Source organism: Vanacampus margaritifer, chromosome 5, assembly GCF_051991255.1.
Source record: "Vanacampus margaritifer isolate UIUO_Vmar chromosome 5, RoL_Vmar_1.0, whole genome shotgun sequence".
NCBI lineage: Eukaryota > Metazoa > Chordata > Actinopteri > Syngnathiformes > Syngnathidae > Vanacampus > Vanacampus margaritifer.
In genome coordinates, this window is record NC_135436.1 from 10,044,520 (window position 1) to 10,061,042 (window position 16,523).

General features: G+C 46.1%; 1 protein-coding gene and 41 non-coding genes across 42 annotated transcripts in view; all 42 read right to left on the reverse strand.

Annotated features, from left to right (window-relative positions):
* The window catches only part of alp3 (alkaline phosphatase 3), a 78,731-nt gene that overhangs the window by 39,786 nt on the left and 22,422 nt on the right, over positions 1-16,523 (reverse strand). The gene's annotated exons all lie outside the window — the stretch shown is intronic.
* Positions 434-505, reverse strand: trnae-uuc (transfer RNA glutamic acid (anticodon UUC)). Its single transcript has one exon. It is a non-coding gene; the product is annotated as a tRNA-Glu (tRNA).
* On the reverse strand, positions 714-785 carry trnae-uuc (transfer RNA glutamic acid (anticodon UUC)). The gene has a single exon. It is a non-coding gene; the product is annotated as a tRNA-Glu (tRNA).
* Positions 994-1,065, reverse strand: trnae-uuc (transfer RNA glutamic acid (anticodon UUC)). Its single transcript has one exon. It is a non-coding gene; the product is annotated as a tRNA-Glu (tRNA).
* Positions 1,274-1,345, reverse strand: trnae-cuc (transfer RNA glutamic acid (anticodon CUC)). Its single transcript has one exon. It is a non-coding gene; the product is annotated as a tRNA-Glu (tRNA).
* On the reverse strand, positions 1,833-1,904 carry trnae-cuc (transfer RNA glutamic acid (anticodon CUC)). The gene has a single exon. It is a non-coding gene; the product is annotated as a tRNA-Glu (tRNA).
* trnae-cuc (transfer RNA glutamic acid (anticodon CUC)) lies at positions 2,113-2,184 on the reverse strand. The gene has a single exon. It is a non-coding gene; the product is annotated as a tRNA-Glu (tRNA).
* On the reverse strand, positions 2,673-2,744 carry trnae-cuc (transfer RNA glutamic acid (anticodon CUC)). Its single transcript has one exon. It is a non-coding gene; the product is annotated as a tRNA-Glu (tRNA).
* On the reverse strand, positions 2,953-3,024 carry trnae-cuc (transfer RNA glutamic acid (anticodon CUC)). Its single transcript has one exon. It is a non-coding gene; the product is annotated as a tRNA-Glu (tRNA).
* trnae-cuc (transfer RNA glutamic acid (anticodon CUC)) lies at positions 3,233-3,304 on the reverse strand. The gene has a single exon. It is a non-coding gene; the product is annotated as a tRNA-Glu (tRNA).
* trnae-uuc (transfer RNA glutamic acid (anticodon UUC)) lies at positions 3,513-3,584 on the reverse strand. The gene has a single exon. It is a non-coding gene; the product is annotated as a tRNA-Glu (tRNA).
* trnae-cuc (transfer RNA glutamic acid (anticodon CUC)) lies at positions 4,353-4,424 on the reverse strand. Its single transcript has one exon. It is a non-coding gene; the product is annotated as a tRNA-Glu (tRNA).
* trnae-cuc (transfer RNA glutamic acid (anticodon CUC)) lies at positions 4,632-4,703 on the reverse strand. The gene has a single exon. It is a non-coding gene; the product is annotated as a tRNA-Glu (tRNA).
* On the reverse strand, positions 4,912-4,983 carry trnae-uuc (transfer RNA glutamic acid (anticodon UUC)). Its single transcript has one exon. It is a non-coding gene; the product is annotated as a tRNA-Glu (tRNA).
* trnae-uuc (transfer RNA glutamic acid (anticodon UUC)) lies at positions 5,192-5,263 on the reverse strand. Its single transcript has one exon. It is a non-coding gene; the product is annotated as a tRNA-Glu (tRNA).
* On the reverse strand, positions 5,472-5,543 carry trnae-cuc (transfer RNA glutamic acid (anticodon CUC)). Its single transcript has one exon. It is a non-coding gene; the product is annotated as a tRNA-Glu (tRNA).
* Positions 5,752-5,823, reverse strand: trnae-cuc (transfer RNA glutamic acid (anticodon CUC)). Its single transcript has one exon. It is a non-coding gene; the product is annotated as a tRNA-Glu (tRNA).
* Positions 6,032-6,103, reverse strand: trnae-uuc (transfer RNA glutamic acid (anticodon UUC)). The gene has a single exon. It is a non-coding gene; the product is annotated as a tRNA-Glu (tRNA).
* Positions 6,311-6,382, reverse strand: trnae-cuc (transfer RNA glutamic acid (anticodon CUC)). Its single transcript has one exon. It is a non-coding gene; the product is annotated as a tRNA-Glu (tRNA).
* On the reverse strand, positions 6,871-6,942 carry trnae-uuc (transfer RNA glutamic acid (anticodon UUC)). The gene has a single exon. It is a non-coding gene; the product is annotated as a tRNA-Glu (tRNA).
* Positions 7,151-7,222, reverse strand: trnae-cuc (transfer RNA glutamic acid (anticodon CUC)). Its single transcript has one exon. It is a non-coding gene; the product is annotated as a tRNA-Glu (tRNA).
* Positions 7,710-7,781, reverse strand: trnae-cuc (transfer RNA glutamic acid (anticodon CUC)). The gene has a single exon. It is a non-coding gene; the product is annotated as a tRNA-Glu (tRNA).
* Positions 7,990-8,061, reverse strand: trnae-cuc (transfer RNA glutamic acid (anticodon CUC)). Its single transcript has one exon. It is a non-coding gene; the product is annotated as a tRNA-Glu (tRNA).
* Positions 8,812-8,883, reverse strand: trnae-uuc (transfer RNA glutamic acid (anticodon UUC)). Its single transcript has one exon. It is a non-coding gene; the product is annotated as a tRNA-Glu (tRNA).
* Positions 9,091-9,162, reverse strand: trnae-cuc (transfer RNA glutamic acid (anticodon CUC)). Its single transcript has one exon. It is a non-coding gene; the product is annotated as a tRNA-Glu (tRNA).
* Positions 9,651-9,722, reverse strand: trnae-uuc (transfer RNA glutamic acid (anticodon UUC)). Its single transcript has one exon. It is a non-coding gene; the product is annotated as a tRNA-Glu (tRNA).
* Positions 10,491-10,562, reverse strand: trnae-cuc (transfer RNA glutamic acid (anticodon CUC)). Its single transcript has one exon. It is a non-coding gene; the product is annotated as a tRNA-Glu (tRNA).
* On the reverse strand, positions 10,768-10,839 carry trnae-cuc (transfer RNA glutamic acid (anticodon CUC)). The gene has a single exon. It is a non-coding gene; the product is annotated as a tRNA-Glu (tRNA).
* On the reverse strand, positions 11,048-11,119 carry trnae-uuc (transfer RNA glutamic acid (anticodon UUC)). Its single transcript has one exon. It is a non-coding gene; the product is annotated as a tRNA-Glu (tRNA).
* On the reverse strand, positions 11,608-11,679 carry trnae-uuc (transfer RNA glutamic acid (anticodon UUC)). Its single transcript has one exon. It is a non-coding gene; the product is annotated as a tRNA-Glu (tRNA).
* On the reverse strand, positions 12,168-12,239 carry trnae-cuc (transfer RNA glutamic acid (anticodon CUC)). The gene has a single exon. It is a non-coding gene; the product is annotated as a tRNA-Glu (tRNA).
* Positions 12,448-12,519, reverse strand: trnae-cuc (transfer RNA glutamic acid (anticodon CUC)). Its single transcript has one exon. It is a non-coding gene; the product is annotated as a tRNA-Glu (tRNA).
* Positions 12,727-12,798, reverse strand: trnae-cuc (transfer RNA glutamic acid (anticodon CUC)). The gene has a single exon. It is a non-coding gene; the product is annotated as a tRNA-Glu (tRNA).
* trnae-uuc (transfer RNA glutamic acid (anticodon UUC)) lies at positions 13,007-13,078 on the reverse strand. Its single transcript has one exon. It is a non-coding gene; the product is annotated as a tRNA-Glu (tRNA).
* trnae-cuc (transfer RNA glutamic acid (anticodon CUC)) lies at positions 13,568-13,639 on the reverse strand. The gene has a single exon. It is a non-coding gene; the product is annotated as a tRNA-Glu (tRNA).
* On the reverse strand, positions 13,848-13,919 carry trnae-cuc (transfer RNA glutamic acid (anticodon CUC)). Its single transcript has one exon. It is a non-coding gene; the product is annotated as a tRNA-Glu (tRNA).
* trnae-uuc (transfer RNA glutamic acid (anticodon UUC)) lies at positions 14,128-14,199 on the reverse strand. The gene has a single exon. It is a non-coding gene; the product is annotated as a tRNA-Glu (tRNA).
* trnae-cuc (transfer RNA glutamic acid (anticodon CUC)) lies at positions 14,967-15,038 on the reverse strand. Its single transcript has one exon. It is a non-coding gene; the product is annotated as a tRNA-Glu (tRNA).
* trnae-uuc (transfer RNA glutamic acid (anticodon UUC)) lies at positions 15,247-15,318 on the reverse strand. Its single transcript has one exon. It is a non-coding gene; the product is annotated as a tRNA-Glu (tRNA).
* Positions 15,527-15,598, reverse strand: trnae-cuc (transfer RNA glutamic acid (anticodon CUC)). Its single transcript has one exon. It is a non-coding gene; the product is annotated as a tRNA-Glu (tRNA).
* Positions 16,087-16,158, reverse strand: trnae-cuc (transfer RNA glutamic acid (anticodon CUC)). Its single transcript has one exon. It is a non-coding gene; the product is annotated as a tRNA-Glu (tRNA).
* Positions 16,367-16,438, reverse strand: trnae-cuc (transfer RNA glutamic acid (anticodon CUC)). Its single transcript has one exon. It is a non-coding gene; the product is annotated as a tRNA-Glu (tRNA).

The window sequence follows — 16,523 nt, forward strand, 5'->3', positions numbered from 1 at the left end:
GGTCAATGAGGCAGAAAAACTTCATGGCCTTGTCTCGATCTTTTTGGCATCGGTAAAATAGATCAACTGACAACATTCAGGTTTCTGGTTGTTAAGGACATTGTTAGCAAGCATTAAAGACAAACTGGCGAAAGACCCTTCAATTATTCCAAATTCCCTGACCGGGAATCAAACCCGGGCCGCATCAGTGAAAGTGCCGAATCCTTGCCACTAGACCACCAGGGATGAGAAACACTGTCTTTTGGGCACGGCTTACATAGCACAGCATATGAACCAGCAGGTCACAGAGGCAGAAAAAACTTCATGGCCTTGTCTCGATCTTTTTGGCATCGGTAAAATAGATCAACTGACAACATTCAGGTTTCTGGTTGTTCAGGACATTGTCAGCAAGCATTAAAGACAAACTGGCAAAAGACCATTGAATTATTCCAAATTCCCTGACCGGGAATCGAACCCGGGCCGCAGCAGTGAAAGTGCCGAATCCTAGCCACTAGACCACCAGTGATGACAAACACGGTATTCTGGACACGGCTAACATAGCACAGCATATGAACCAGCAGGTAGCCGAGTCAGAAAATACTTCATGGCCTTGTCTCGATCTTTTTGGCATTGGTGAAGTAGATCAACTGACAACATTCAGCTTTCTGGTTGTTAAGGACGTTGTCAGCAAGAATTAAGGACAAACTGGCGAAACACCCATCAATAACTCCAAATTCCCTGACCAGGAATCGAACCCGGGCCGCGGCAGTGAAAGTGCCGAATCGTAGCCACTAGACCACCAGGGATGACAAAAACTATCTTCTGGACACGGCTAACATAGCACAGTATATGAACAAGCAGATCACTGAGACAGAAAAAAGTTCATGGCCTTGTCTCGATCTTTTTGGCATCGGTAAAATAGATCAACTGACAACATTCAGGTTTCTGGTTGTTCAGGACATTGTCAGCAAGCATTAAAAACAAACTGGCAAAAGACCATTGAATTATTCCAAATTCCCTGACTGGGAATCGAACCCGGGCCGCAGCAGTGAAAGTGCCGAATCCTTGCCACTAGACCACCAGGGATGAGAAACATTGTAGTCTGGACACGGCTAACATAGCACAGTATATGAACAAGCAGGTAGCCGAGTCAGAAAATACTTCATGGCCTTGTCTTGACCTTTTTGGCATTGGTGAAGCAGATCAACTGACAACATTCAGCTTTCTGGTTGTTAAGGAGGTTGTCAGCAAGAATTAAGGACAAACTGGCGAAACACCCATCAATAACTCCAAATTCCCTGACCGGGAATCGAAGCCGGGCCGCGGCAGTGAGAGTGCCGAATCCTAGCCACTAGACCACCAGGGATGACGAACACTGTCTTCTGGACACGGCTGACATAGCACAGCATATGAACCAGCAGGTCACAGAGGCAGAAAAAAGTTCATGGCCTTGTCTCGATCTTTTTGGCATCGGTAAAATAGATCAACTGGCTACATTCAGGTTTCTGGTTGTTAAGGACATTGTCAGCGAGATTAAAGACAAACTGGCGAAAGACCCTTCAATAATTCCAAGTTCCCTGACAGGGAATCAAAACCAGGCCGAGGCAGTGAGAGTGCCAATTCCTAGCCAGTAGACCTTCAGGGATGAATAACACTGTCTTCTGGACACAGCTAACACAGCACAGTATAGGAAAAAGCAGGTAGCTGAGGCAAAAAAACTTCATGGCCTTGTGTCGATCTTTTTGGCATTGGTGAAGTCGATGAACTGACAAAATATAGGTTTCTGGTTTTTTTAGGACAATGTCAGCAAGCATTTAAGACAAACTGGCGAAAAACCCTTCAATATTTCCCAGTTCCCTGACCGGGAATCGAACCCGGGCCGCGGCAGTGAGAGTGCCGAATCCTAGCCACTAGACGACCAGGGATGACAAACACGGTATTCTGGACACGGCTAACATAGCACAGCATATGAACCAGCAGGTCACTGAGACAGAAAAAAGTTCATGGCCTTGTCTCGATCTTTTTGGCATCGGTAAAATAGATCAACTGACAACATTCAGGTTTCTGGTTGTTCAGGACATTGTGAGCAAGCATTAAAGATAAACTGGCGAAACACCCTTCAATATTTCTAAGTTCCCTGACCGGGAATCGAACCCGGGCCACGGCAGTGAGAGTGCCGAATCCTAGCCACTAGACCACCAGGGATGACAAACACGGTATTCTGGACACGGCTAACATAGCACAGCATATGAACCAGCAGGTCACTGAGACAGAAAAAAGTTCATGGCCTTGTCTCGATCTTTTTGGCATCGGTAAAATAGATCAACTGGCTACATTCAGGTTTCTGGTTGTTAAGGACATTGTCAGCGAGCATTAAAGACAAACTGGCGAAAGACCCTTCAATAATTCCAAGTTCCCTGACCGGGAATCAAAACCAGGCCGAGGCAGTGAGAGTGCCAATTCCTAGCCAGTAGACCTTCAGGGATGAATAACACTGTCTTCTGGACACGGCTAACACAGCACAGTATAGGAAAAAGCAGGTAGCTGAGGCAGAAAAACTTCATGGCCTTGTGTCGATCTTTTTGGCATTGGTGAAGTCGATGAAGTGACAAAATACAGGTTTCTGTTTTTTTTAGGACAATGTCAGCAAGCATTTAAGACCAACTGGCGAAACACCCTTCAATATTTCCCAGTTCCCTGACCGGGAATCGAACCCGGGCCGCGGCAGTGAGAGTGCCGAATCCTAGCCACTAGACCACCAGGGATGACAAACACGGTATTCTGGACACGGCTAACATAGCACAGCATATGAACCAGCAGGTCACTGAGACAGAAAAAAGTTCATGGCCTTGTCTCGATCTTTTTGGCATCGGTAAAATAGATCAACTGACAACATTCAGGTTTCTGGTTGTTAAGGACGTTGTCAGCAAGAATTAAGGACAAACTGGCGAAACACCTATCAATAACTCCAAATTCCCTGACCCGGAATCGAACCCGGGCCGCGGCAGTGAGAGTGCCGAATCCTAGCCACTAGACCACCAGGGATGACAAAAACTGTCTTCTGGACACGGCTAACATAGCACAGTATATGAACAAGCAGGTAGCCAAGTCAGAAAAAAGTTCATGGCCTTGTCTCGATCTTTTTGGCATCGGTAAAATAGATCAACTGACAACATTCAGGTTTCTGGTTGTTAAGGACATTGTCAGCAAGCATTAAAGACGAGCTGGCGAAACACCCTTCAATATTTCCAAGTTCCCTGACCGGGAATCGAACCCGGGACGCGGCAGTGAGAGTGCCGAATCCTAGCCACTAGACCACCATGGATGACGATCACTGTCTTCTGGACACGGCTGACATAGCACAGTATATGAACCAGCAGGTCACAGAGGCAGAAAAAAGTTCATGGCCTTGTCTCGATCTTTTTGGCATCGGTAAAATAGATCAACTGGCTACATTCAGGTTTCTGGTTGTTAAGGACATTGTCAGCGAGCATTAAAGATAAACTGGCGAAACACCCTTCAATATTTCCAAGTTCCCTGACCGGGAATCGAACCCGGGCCACAGCAGTGAAAGTGCTGAATCCTAGCCACTAGACCACCAGGGATGCCAAACATTGTAGTCTGCACACGGCTAACATAGCACAGTATATGAACAAGCAGGTAGCCGAGTCAGAAAAAACTTCATAGCCTTGTCTTGATCTTTTTGGCAGTGGTGAAGTAGATCAACTGACAACATACAGCTTTCTGGTTGTTAAGGACGTTGTCATTAAGAATTAAGGAGAAACTGGCGAAACACCCATCAATAATTCCAAATTCCCTGACCGTGAATCAAACCCGGGCCGCAACAGTGAAAGTGCCGAATCCTTGCCACTAGACCACCAGGGATGAGAAACATTGTAGTCTGGACACGGCTAACATAGCACAGTATATGAACAAGCAGGTAGCCGAGTCAGAAAATACTTCATGGCCTTGTCTTGATCTTTTTGGCATTGGTGAAGTAGATCAACTGACAACATTCAGCTTTCTGGATGTTACGGACGTTGTCAGCAAGCATTAAGGACAAACTGGCGAAACACCCATCAATAATTCCAAATTCCCTGACCGGGAATCGAACCCGGGCCGCGGCAGTGAGAGTGGGGAATCCTAGCCACGAGACCACCAGGGATGACTAAAAGTGTCTTCTGGACACGGCTAACATAGCACAGTATATGAACAAGCAGGTAGCTGAGTCAGAAAAAAGTTCATGGCCTTGTCTCGATCGTTTTGGCATCGGTAAAATAAATCAACTGACAACATTCAGGTTTCTGGTTGTTAAGGACATTGTCAGCAAGCATTAAAGACAAACTGGCGAAACACCCTTCAATATTTCCAAGTTCCCTGACCGGGAATCGAACCCAGGCCGCGGCAGTGAGAGTGCCGAATCCTAGCCACTAGACCACCAGGGATGACAAACACTGTCTTCTGGACACCGCTGACATAGCACAGCAAATGAACCAGCAGGTAGCAGAGGGAGAAATAACTTCAAGGCCCTGTCTAAATCTTTATGGCATTGGTGAAGTAGATCAACTGAATAAATACAGGTTTCTGGTTTTTAGGACAATGTCACTAAGCATTAAAGACAAACTGGCGAAACACCCTTCAATATTTCCAAGTTCCCTGACCGGGAATCAAACCCAGGCCGCGGCAGTGAGAGTGCCGAATCCTAGCCACTAGACCACCAGGGATGACAAACACTGTCTTCTGGACACGGCTAACATAGCACAGCATATGAACCAGCAGGTCACAGAGGCAGAAAAAAGTTCATGGCCTTGTCTTGATCTTTTTGGCATCGGTAAAATAGATCAACTGACAACATTCAGGTTTCTGGTTGTTAAGGACATTGTTAGCAAGCATTAAAGACAAACTGGCGAAAGACCCTTCAATTATTCCAAATTCCCTGACCGGGAATCAAACCCGGGCCGCAGCAGTGAAAGTGCCGAATCCTTGCCACTAGACCACCAGGGATGAGAAGCACTTTCTTTTGGGCACGGCTTACATAGCACAGCATATGAACCAGCAGGTCACAGAGGCAGAAAAAACTTCATGGCCTTGTCTCGATCTTTTTGGCATCGGTAAAATAGATCAACTGACAACATTCAGGTTTCTGGTTGTTCAGGACATTGTCAGCAAGCATTAAAGACAAACTGGCAAAAGACCATTGAATTATTCCAAATTCCCTGACCGGGAATCGAACCCGGGCTGCAGCAGTGAAAGTGCCAAATCCTTGCCACTAGACCACCAGGGATGAGAAACATTGTAGTCTGGACACGGCTAACATAGCACAGTATATGAACAAGCAGGTAGCCGAGTCAGCAAATACTTCATGGCCTTGTCTTGATCTTTTGGGCATTGGTGAAGTAGATCAACTGACAACATTCAGCTTTCTGGTTGTTAAGGACGTTGTCAGCAAGAATTAAGGAAAAACTGGCGAAACACCCATCAATAACTCCAAATTCCCTGACCGGGAATCGAACCCGGGCCGCGGCAATGAGAGTGCCGAATCCTAGCCACTAGACCAGCAGGGATGACAAAAACTGTCTTCTGGACACGGCTAACATAGCGAAGTATATGAACAAGCAGGTAGCCAAGTCAGAAAAAAGTTCATGGCCTTGTCTCGATCTTTTTGGCATCGGTAAAATAGATCAACTGACAACATTCAGGTTTCTGGTTGTTAAGGACATTGTCAGCAAGCATTAAAGACAAACTGACGAAACACCCTTCAATATTTCCAAGTTCCCTGACCGGGAATCGAAACCGGGCCGCGGCAGTGAGAGTGCCGAATCCTAGCCACTAGACCACCAAGGATGACAAACACTGTCTTCTGGACACGGCTGACATAGCACAGCATATGAACCAGCAGGTCACTGCGGCTGAAAAAAGTTCATGGCCTTGTCTCGATCTTTTTGGCATCGGTAAAATAGATCAACAGGCAACATTCAGGTTTCTGGTTGTTAAGGACATTGTCAGCGAGCATTAAAGACAAACTGGCGAAAGACCCTTCAATAATTCCAAGTTCCCTGACCGGGAATCGACCCCGGGCCGCAGCAGTGAAAGTGCTGAATCCTAGCCACTAGACCACCAGGGATGAGAAACATTGTAGTCTGGACACGGCTAACATAGCACAGCATATGAACCAGCAGGTCAATGAGGCAGAAAAACTTCATGGCCTTGTCTCGATCTTTTTGGCATCGGTAAAATAGATCAACTGACAACATTCAGGTTTCTGGTTGTTCAGGACATTGTGAGCAAGCATTAAAGATAAACTGGCGAAACACCCTTCAATATTTCTAAGTTCCCTGACTGGGAATCGAACCCGGGCCACGGCAGTGAGAGTGCCGAATCCTAGCCACTAGACCACCAGGGATGACAAACACGGTATTCTGGACACGGCTAACATAGCACAGCATATGAACCAGCAGGTCACTGAGACAGAAAAAAGTTCATGGCCTTGTCTCGATCTTTTTGGCATCGGTAAAATAGATCAACTGGCTACATTCAGGTTCCTGGTTGTTAAGGACATTGTCAGCGAGCATTAAAGACAAAGTGGCGAAAGACCCTTCAATAATTCCAAATTCCCTGACCGAGAATCAAACCCGGGCCGCATCAGTGAAAGTGCCGAATCCTTGCCACTAGACCACCAGGGATGAGAAACACTGTCTTTTGGGCACGGCTTACATAGCATAGCATATGAACCAGCAGGTCACAGAGGCAGAAAAAACTTCATGGCCTTGTCTCGATCTTTTTGGCATCGGTAAAATAGATCAACTGACAACATTCAGGTTTCTGGTTGTTCAGGACATTGTCAGCAAGCATTAAAGACAAACTGGCAAAAGACCATTGAATTATTCCAAATTCCCTGACCGGGAATCGAACCCGGGCAGCAGCAGTGAAAGTGCCGAATCCTTGCCACTAGACCACCAGGGATGAGAAACATTGTAGTCTGGACACGGCTAACATAGCACAGTATATGAACAAGCAGGTAGCCGAGTCAAAAAATACTTCATGGCCTTGTCTTGACCTTTTTGGCATTGGTGAAGTAGATCAACTGACAACATTCAGCTTTCTGGTTGTTAAGGAGGTTGTCAGCAAGAATTAAGGACAAACTGGCAAAACACCCATCAACAACTCCAAATTCCCTGACCGGGAATCGAACCCGGGACGCGGCAGTGAGAGTGCCGAATCCTAGCCACTAGACCACCAGGGATGACGAACACTGTCTTCTGGACACGGCTGACATAGCACAGCATATGAACCAGCAGGTCACAGAGGCAGAAAAAAGTTCATGGCCTTGTCTCGATCTTTTTGGCATCGGTAAAATAGATCAACTGGCTACATTCAGGTTTCTGGTTGTTAAGGACATTGTCAGCGAGCATTAAAGACAAACTGGCGAAAGACCCTTCAATAATTCCAAGTTCCCTGACCGGGAATCAAAACCAGGCCGAGGCAGTGAGAGTGCCAATTCCTAGCCAGTAGACCTTCAGGGATGAATAACACTGTCTTCTGGACACAGCTAACACAGCACAGTATAGGAAAAAGCAGGTAGCTGAGGCAAAAAAACTTCATGGCCTTGTGTCGATCTTTTTGGCATTGGTGAAGTCGATGAACTGACAAAATACAGGTTTCTGTTTTTTTAGGACAATGTCAGCAAGCATTTAAGACCAACTGGCGAAACACCCTTCAATATTTCCCAGTTCCCTGACCGGGAATCAAACCCGGGCCGCGGCAGTGAGAGTGCCGAATCCTAGCCACTAGACGACCAGGGATGACAAACACGGTATTCTGGACACGGCTAACATAGCACAGCATATGAACCAGCAGGTCACTGAGACAGAAAAAAGTTCATGGCCTTGTCTCGATCTTTTTGGCATCGGTAAAATAGATCAACTGACAACATTCAGGTTTCTGGTTGTTCAGGACATTGTGAGCAAGCATTAAAGATAAACTGGCGAAACACCCTTCAATATTTCTAAGTTCCCTGACCGGGAATCCAACCCGGGCCACGGCAGTGAGAGTGCCGAATCCTAGCCACTAGACCACCAGGGATGACAAACACGGTATTCTGGACACGGCTAACATAGCACAGCATATGAACCAGCAGGTCACTGAGGCAGAAAAACTTCATGGCCTTGTCTCGATCTTTTTGGCATCGGTAAAATAGATCAACTGACAACTGATAGATATTATAACATTTTTAATAACTTCATTTTATTTTATTAACCATTGTTACACATTATTAACATTTTAATTCTTTATATTAACCTTGTCAAAATGGTTTGTGTCCTGTGCAGAGCAGATGGTGTTGACTTCGTATAGGCTGACCTTAAGCTGGGACATACTATTTAGTCTAAAAAAAATTCCTTCTCAGCGCTTTGTGCGAAAACACATTTGGTCCTTGAGAACAGAATCTGTTTTGAACACCCACACCTGACTCTGTTTTCGCCGTCGCTCACGGAAAAGTACCAGAGAGTATGTTTTGTCTACAAATGAAAGAGAGGAGGTCTTTTTAACTATAAGAAACCGTTGTGCACGCGGAAGAGCTACATTTGACGCTCTGAATCCCACCTGTTTAAGTGATGAATTAGAGGCAGTTATTTGTCCAGAGATTCTGTTTTTTATTAAATAATTTTTGCAAAGGTGTATTTTTCTTGCATTAAATCTATCTTCATTTTTGGAACACGCAAAGAGGACATAATAATTTAATCCTCTTTCACAACATTCAGGTTTCTGGTTGTTAAGGACATTGTCAGCGAGCATTAAAGACAAACTGGCGAAAGACCCTTCAATAATTCCAAGTTCCCTGACCGGGAATCGAACCCGGGCCGCAGCAGTGAAAGTGGTGAATCCTAGCCACTAGACCACCAGGGATGAGAAACATTGCAGTCTGGACACGGCTAACATAGCACAGCATATGAACCAGCAGGTCAATGAGGCAGAAAAACTTCATGGCCTTGTCTCGATCTTTTTGGCATCGGTAAAATAGATCAACTGAAAACATTCAGGTTTCTGGTTGTTAAGGACGTTGTCAGCAAGAATTAAGGACAAACTGGCGAAACACCCATCAATAACTCCAAATTCCCTGACCCGGAATCGAACCCGGGCCGCGGCAGTGAGAGTGCCAAATCCTAGCCACTAGACCACCAGGGATGACAAAAACTGTCTTCTGGACACGGCTAACATAGCACAGTATATGAACAAGCAGGTAGCCAAGTCAGAAAAAAGTTCATGGCCTTGTCTCGATCTTTTTGGCATCGGTAAAATAGATCAACTGACAACATTCAGGTTTCTGGTTGTTAAGGACATTGTCAGCAAGCATTAAAGACGAGCTGGCGAAACACCCTTCAATATTTCCAAGTTCCCTGACCGGGAATCGAACCCGGGCCGCGGCAGTGAGAGTGCAGAATACTAGCCACTAGACCACCATGGATGACGATCACTGTCTTCTGGACACGGCTGACATAGCACAGCAAATGAACCAGCAGGTCACAGAGGCAGAAAAAAGTTCATGGCCTTGTCTCGATCTTTTTGGCATCGGTAAAATAGATCAACTGGCTACATTCAGGTTTCTGGTTGTTAAGGACATTGTCAGCAAGCATTAAAGATAAACTGGCGAAACACCCTTCAATATTTCCAAGTTGCCCGACCGGGAATCGAACCCGGGCCACAGCAGTGAAAGTGCTGAATCCTAGCCACTAGACCACCAGGGATGCCAAACATTGTAGTCTGCACACGGCTAACATAGCACAGTATATGAACAAGCAGGTAGCCGAGTCAGAAAAAACTTCATAGCCTTGTCTTGATCTTTTTGGCATTGGTGAAGTAGATCAACTGACAACATACAGCTTTCTGGTTGTTAAGGACGTTGTCATTAAGAATTAAGGAGAAACTGGCGAAACACCCATCAATAATTCCAAATTCCCTGACCGTGAATCAAACCCGGGCCGCAACAGTGAAAGTTCCGAATCCTTGCCACTAGACCACCAGGGATGAGAAACATTGTAGTCTGGACACGGCTAACATAGCACAGTATATGAACAAGCAGGTAGCCGAGTCAGAAAATACTTCATGGCCTTGTCTTGATCTTTTTGGCATTGGTGAAGTAGATCAACTGACAAAATTCAGCTTTCTGGATGTTAAGGACGTTGTCAGCAAGCATTAAGGACAAACTGGCGAAACACCCATCAATAATTCCAAATTCCCTGACGGGGAATCGAACCCGGGCCGCGGCAGTGAGAGTGGCGAATCCTAGCCACTAGACCACCAGGGATGACAAAAACTGTCTTCTGGACACGGCTAACATAGCACAGTATATGAACAAGCAGGTAGCCGAGTCAGAAAAAAGTTCATGGCCTTGTCTCGATCGTTTTGGCATCGGTAAAATAAATCAACTGACAACATTCAGGTTTCTGGTTGTTAAGGACATTGTCAGCAAGCATTAAAGACAAACTGGCGAAACACCCTTCAATATTTCCAAGTTCCCTGACCGGGAATCGAACCCAGGCCGCGGCAGTGAGAGTGCCGAATCCTAGCCACTAGACCACCAGGGATGACAAACACTGCCTTCTGGACACGGCTGACAGCACAGCATATGAACCAGCAGGTAGCAGAGGCAGAAATAACTTCAAGGCCCTGTCTAAATCTTTATGGCATTGGTGAAGTAGATCAACTGAATAAATACAGGTTTCTGGTTTTTAGGACAATGTCATTAAGCATTAAAGACAAACTGGCGAAACACCCTTCAATATTTCCAAGTTCCCTGACCGGGAATCAAACCCGGGCCGCGGCAGTGAGAGTGCCGAATCCTAGCCACTAGACCACCAGGGATGACAAACACTGTCTTCTGGACACGGCTAACATAGCACAGCATATGAACCAGCAGGTCACAGAGGCAGAAAAAAGTTCATGGCCTTGTCTTGATCTTTTTGGCATCGGTAAAATAGATCAACTGACAACATTCAGGTTTCTGGTTGTTAAGGACATTGTTAGCAAGCATTAAAGACAAACTGGCGAAAGACCCTTCAATTATTCCAAATTCCCTGACCGGGAATCAAACCCGGGCCGCAGCAGTGAAAGTGCCGAATCCTTGCCACTAGACCACCAGGGATGAGAAGCACTGTCTTTTGGGCACGGCTTACATAGCACAGCATATGAACCAGCAGGTCACAGAGGCAGAAAAAAGTTCATGGCCTTGTCTCGATCTTTTTGGCATCGGTAAAATAGATCAACTGACAACATTCAGGTTTCTGGTTGTTAAGGACATTGTCAGCAAGCATTAAAGACGAGCTGGCGAAACACCCTTCAATATTTCCAAGTTCCCTGACCGGGAATCGAACCCGGGCCGCGGCAGTGAGAGTGCCGAATACTAGCCACTAGACCACCATGAATGACGATCACTGTCTTCTGGACACGGCTGACATAGCACAGCAAATGAACCAGCAGGTCACAGAGGCAGAAAAAAGTTCATGGCCTTGTCTCGATCTTTTTGGCATCGGTAAAATAGATCAACTGGCTACATTCAGGTTTCTGGTTGTTAAGGACATTGTCAGCGAGCATTAAAGATAAACTGGCGAAACACCCTTCAATATTTCCAAGTTCCCCGACCGGGAATCGAACCCGGGCCACAGCAGTGAAAGTGCTGAATCCTAGCCACTAGACCACCAGGGATGCCAAACATTGTAGTCTGCACACGGCTAACATAGCATAGTATATGAACAAGCAGGCAGCCGAGTCAGAAAAAACTTCATAGCCTTGTCTTGATCTTTTTGGCATTGGTGAAGTAGATCAACTGACAACATACAGCTTTCTGGTTGTTAAGGACGTTGTCATTAAGAATTAAGGAGAAACTGGCGAAACACCCATCAATAATTCCAAATTCCCTGACCGTGAATCAAACCCGGGCCGCAACAGTGAAAGTGCCGAATCCTTGCCACTAGACCACCAGGGATGAGAAACATTGTAGTCTGGACACGGCTAACATAGCACAGTATATGAACAAGCAGGTAGCCGAGTCAGAAAATACTTCATGGCCTTGTCTTGATCTTTTTGGCATTGGTGAAGTAGATCAACTGACAACATTCAGCTTTCTGGATGTTAAGGACGTTGTCAGCAAGCATTAAGGACAAACTGGCGAAACACCCATCAATAATTCCAAATTCCCTGACCGGGAATCGAACCCGGGCCGCGGCAGTGAGAGTGGCGAATCCTAGCCACTAGACCACCAGGGATGACAAAAACTGTCTTCTGGACACGGCTAACATAGCACAGTATATGAACAAGCAGGTAGCCGAGTCAGAAAAAAGTTCATGGCCTTGTCTCGATCGTTTTGGCATCGGTAAAATAAATCAACTGACAACATTCAGGTTTCTGGTTGTTAAGGACATTGTCAGCAAGCATTAAAGACAAACTGGCGAAACACCCTTCAATATTTCCAAGTTCCCTGACCGGGAATCGAACCCAGGCCGCGGCAGTGAGAGTGCCGAATCCTAGCCACTAGACCACCAGGGATGACAAACACTGTCTTCTGGACACGGCTGACATAGCACAGCATATGAACCAGCAGGTAGCAGAGGCAGAAATAACTTCAAGGCCCTGTCTAAATCTTTATGGCATTGGTGAAGTAGATCAACTGAATAAATACAGGTTTCTGGTTTTTAGGACAATGTCATTAAGCATTAAAGACAAACTGGCGAAACACCCTTCAATATTTCCAAGTTCCCTGACCGGGAATCAAACCCGGGCCGCGGCAGTGAGAGTGCCGAATCCTAGCCACTAGACCACCAGGGATGACAAACACTGTCTTCTGGACACGGCTAACATAGCACAGCATATGAACCAGCAGGTCACAGAGGCAGAAAAAAGTTCATGGCCTTGTCTTGATCTTTTTGGCATCGGTAAAATAGATCAACTGACAACATTCAGGTTTCTGGTTGTTAAGGACATTGTTAGCAAGCATTAAAGACAAACTGGCGAAAGACCCTTCAATTATTCCAAATTCCCTGACCGGGAATCAAACCCGGGCCGCAGCAGTGAAAGTGCCGAATCCTTGCCACTAGACCACCAGGGATGAGAAGCACTGTCTTTTGGGCACGGCTTACATAGCACAGCATATGAACCAGCAGGTCACAGAGGCAGAAAAAACTTCATGGCCTTGTCTCGATCTTTTTGGCATCGGTAAAATAGATCAACTGACAACATTCAGGTTTCTGGTTGTTCAGGACATTGTCAGCAAGCATTAAAGACAAACTGGCAAAAGACCATTGAATTATTCCAAATTCCCTGACCGGGAATCGAACCCGGGCCGCAGCAGTGAAAGTGCCAAATCCTTGCCACTAGACCACTAGGGATGAGAAACATTGTAGTCTGGACACGGCTAACATAGCACAGTATATGAACAAGCAGGTAGCCGAGTAAGAAAAATACTTCATGGCCTTGTCTTGATCTTTTGGGCATTGGTGAAGTAGATCAACTGACAACATTCAGCTTTCTGGTTGTTAAGGACGTTGTCAGCAAGAATTAAGGAAAAACTGGCGAAACACCCATCAATAACTCCAAATTCCCTGACCGGGAATCGAGCCCGGGCCGCGGCAGTGAGAGTGCCGAATCCTAGCCACTAGACCAGCAGGGATGACAAAAACTGTCTTCTGGACACGGCTAACATAGCGAAGTATATGAACAAGCAGGTAGCCAAGTCAGAAAAAAGTTCATGGCCTTGTCTCGATCTTTTTGGCATCGGTAAAATAGATCAACTGACAACATTCAGGTTTCTGGTTGTTAAGGACATTGTCAGCAAGCATTAAAGACAAACTGGCGAAACACCCTTCAATATTTCCAAGTTCCCTGACCGGGAATCGAAACCGGGCCGCGGCAGTGAGAGTGCCGAATCCTAGCCACTAGACCACCAAGGATGACAAACACTGTCTTCTGGACACGGCTGACATAGCACAGCATATGAACCAGCAGGTCACAGAGGCAGAAAAAAGTTCATGGCCTTGTCTCGATCTTTTTGGCATCGGTAAAATAGATCAACTGGCAACATTCAGGTTTCTGGTTGTTAAGGACATTGTCAGCGAGCATTAAAGACAAACTGGCGAAAGACCCTTCAATAATTCCAAGTTCCCTGACCGGGAATCGACCCCGGGCCGCAGCAGTGAAAGTGCTGAATCCTAGCCACTAGACCACCAGGGATGAGAAACATTGTGGTCTGGACACGGCTAACATAGCACAGCATATGAACCAGCAGGTCAATGAGGCAGAAAAACTTCATGGCCTTGTCTCGATCTTTTTGGCATCGGTAAAATAGATCAACTGACAACATTCAGGTTTCTGGTTGTTAAGGACATTGTTAGCAGGCATTAAAGACAAACTGGCGAAAGACCCTTCAATTATTCCAAATTCCCTGACCGGGAATCAAACCCGGGCCGCATCAGTGAAAGTGCCGAATCCTTGCCACTAGACCACCAGGGATGAGAAACACTGTCTTTTGGGCACGGCTTACATAGCACAGCATATGAACCAGCAGGTCACAGAGGCAGAAAAAACTTCATGGCCTTGTCTCGATCTTTTTGGCATCGGTAAAATAGATCAACTGACAACATTCAGGTTTCTGGTTGTTCAGGACATTGTCAGCAAGCATTAAAGACAAACTGGCAAAAGACCATTGAATTATTCCAAATTCCCTGACCGGGAATCGAACTCGGGCCGCAGCAGTGAAAGTGCCGAATCCTAGCCACTAGACCACCAGTGATGACAAACACGGTATTCTGGACACGGCTAACATAGCACAGCATATGAACCAGCAGGTAGCCGAGTCAGAAAATACTTCATGGCCTTGTCTCGATCTTTTTGGCATTGGTGAAGTAGATCAACTGACAACATTCAGCTTTCTGGTTGTTAAGGACGTTGTCAGCAAGAATTAAGGACAAACTGGCGAAACACCCATCAATAACTCCAAATTCCCTGACCGGGAATCGAACCCGGGCCGCGGCAGTGAGAGTGCCGAATCGTAGCCACTAGACCACCAGGGATGACAAAAACTATCTTCTGGACACGGCTAACATAGCACAGTATATGAACAAGCAGATCACTGAGACAGAAAAAAGTTCATGGCCTTGTCTCGATCTTTTTGGCATCGGTAAAATAGATCAACTGACAACATTCAGGTTTCTGGTTGTTCAGGACATTGTCAGCAAGCATTAAAAACAAACTGGCAAAAGACCATTGAATTATTCCAAATTCCCTGACTGGGAATCGAACCCGGGCCGCAGCAGTGAAAGTGCCGAATCCTTGCCACTAGACCACCAGGGATGAGAAACATTGTAGTCTGGACACGGCTAACATAGCACAGTATATGAACAAGCAGGTAGCCGAGTCAGAAAATACTTCATGGCCTTGTCTTGACCTTTTTGGCATTGGTGAAGTAGATCAACTGACAACATTCAGCTTTCTGGTTGTTAAGGAGGTTGTCAGCAAGAATTAAGGACAAACTGGCGAAACACCCATCAATAACTCCAAATTCCCTGACCGGGAATCGAACCCGGGCCGCGGCAGTGAGAGTGCCGAATCCTAGCCACTAGACCACCAGGGATGACGAACACTGTCTTCTGGACACGGCTGACATAGCACAGCATATGAACCAGCAGGTCACAGAGGCAGAAAAAAGTTCATGGCCTTGTCTCGATCTTTTTGGCATCGGTAAAATAGATCAACTGGCTACATTCAGGTTTCTGGTTGTTAAGGACATTGTCAGCGAGCATTAAAGACAAACTGGCGAAAGACCCTTCAATAATTCCAAGTTCCCTGACAGGGAATCAAAACCAGGCCGAGGCAGTGAGAGTGCCAATTCCTAGCCAGTAGACCTTCAGGGATGAATAACACTGTCTTCTGGACACAGCTAACACAGCACAGTATAGGAAAAAGCAGGTAGCTGAGGCAAAAAAACTTCATGGCCTTGTGTCGATCTTTTTGGCATTGGTGAAGTCGATGAACTGACAAAATACAGGTTTCTGGTTTTTTTAGGACAATGTCAGCAAGCATTTAAGACAAACTGGCGAAAAACCCTTCAATATTTCCCAGTTCCCTGACCGGGAATCGAACCCGGGCCGCGGCAGTGAGAGTGCCGAATCCTAGCCACTAGACGACCAGGGATGACAAACACGGTATTCTGGACACGGCTAACATAGCACAGCATATGAACCAGCAGGTCACTGAGACAGAAAAAAGTTCATGGCCTTGTCTCGATCTTTTTGGCATCGGTAAAATAGATCAACTGACAACATTCAGGTTTCTGGTTGTTCAGGACATTGTGAGCAAGCATTAAAGATAAACTGGCGAAACACCCTTCAATATTTCTAAGTTCCCTGACCGGGAATCGAACCCGGGCCACGGCAGTGAGAGTGCCGAATCCTAGCCACTAGACCACCAGGGATGACAAACACGGTATTCTGGACACGGCTAACATAGCACAGCATATGAACCAGCAGGTCACTGAGACAGAAAAAAGTTCATGGCCT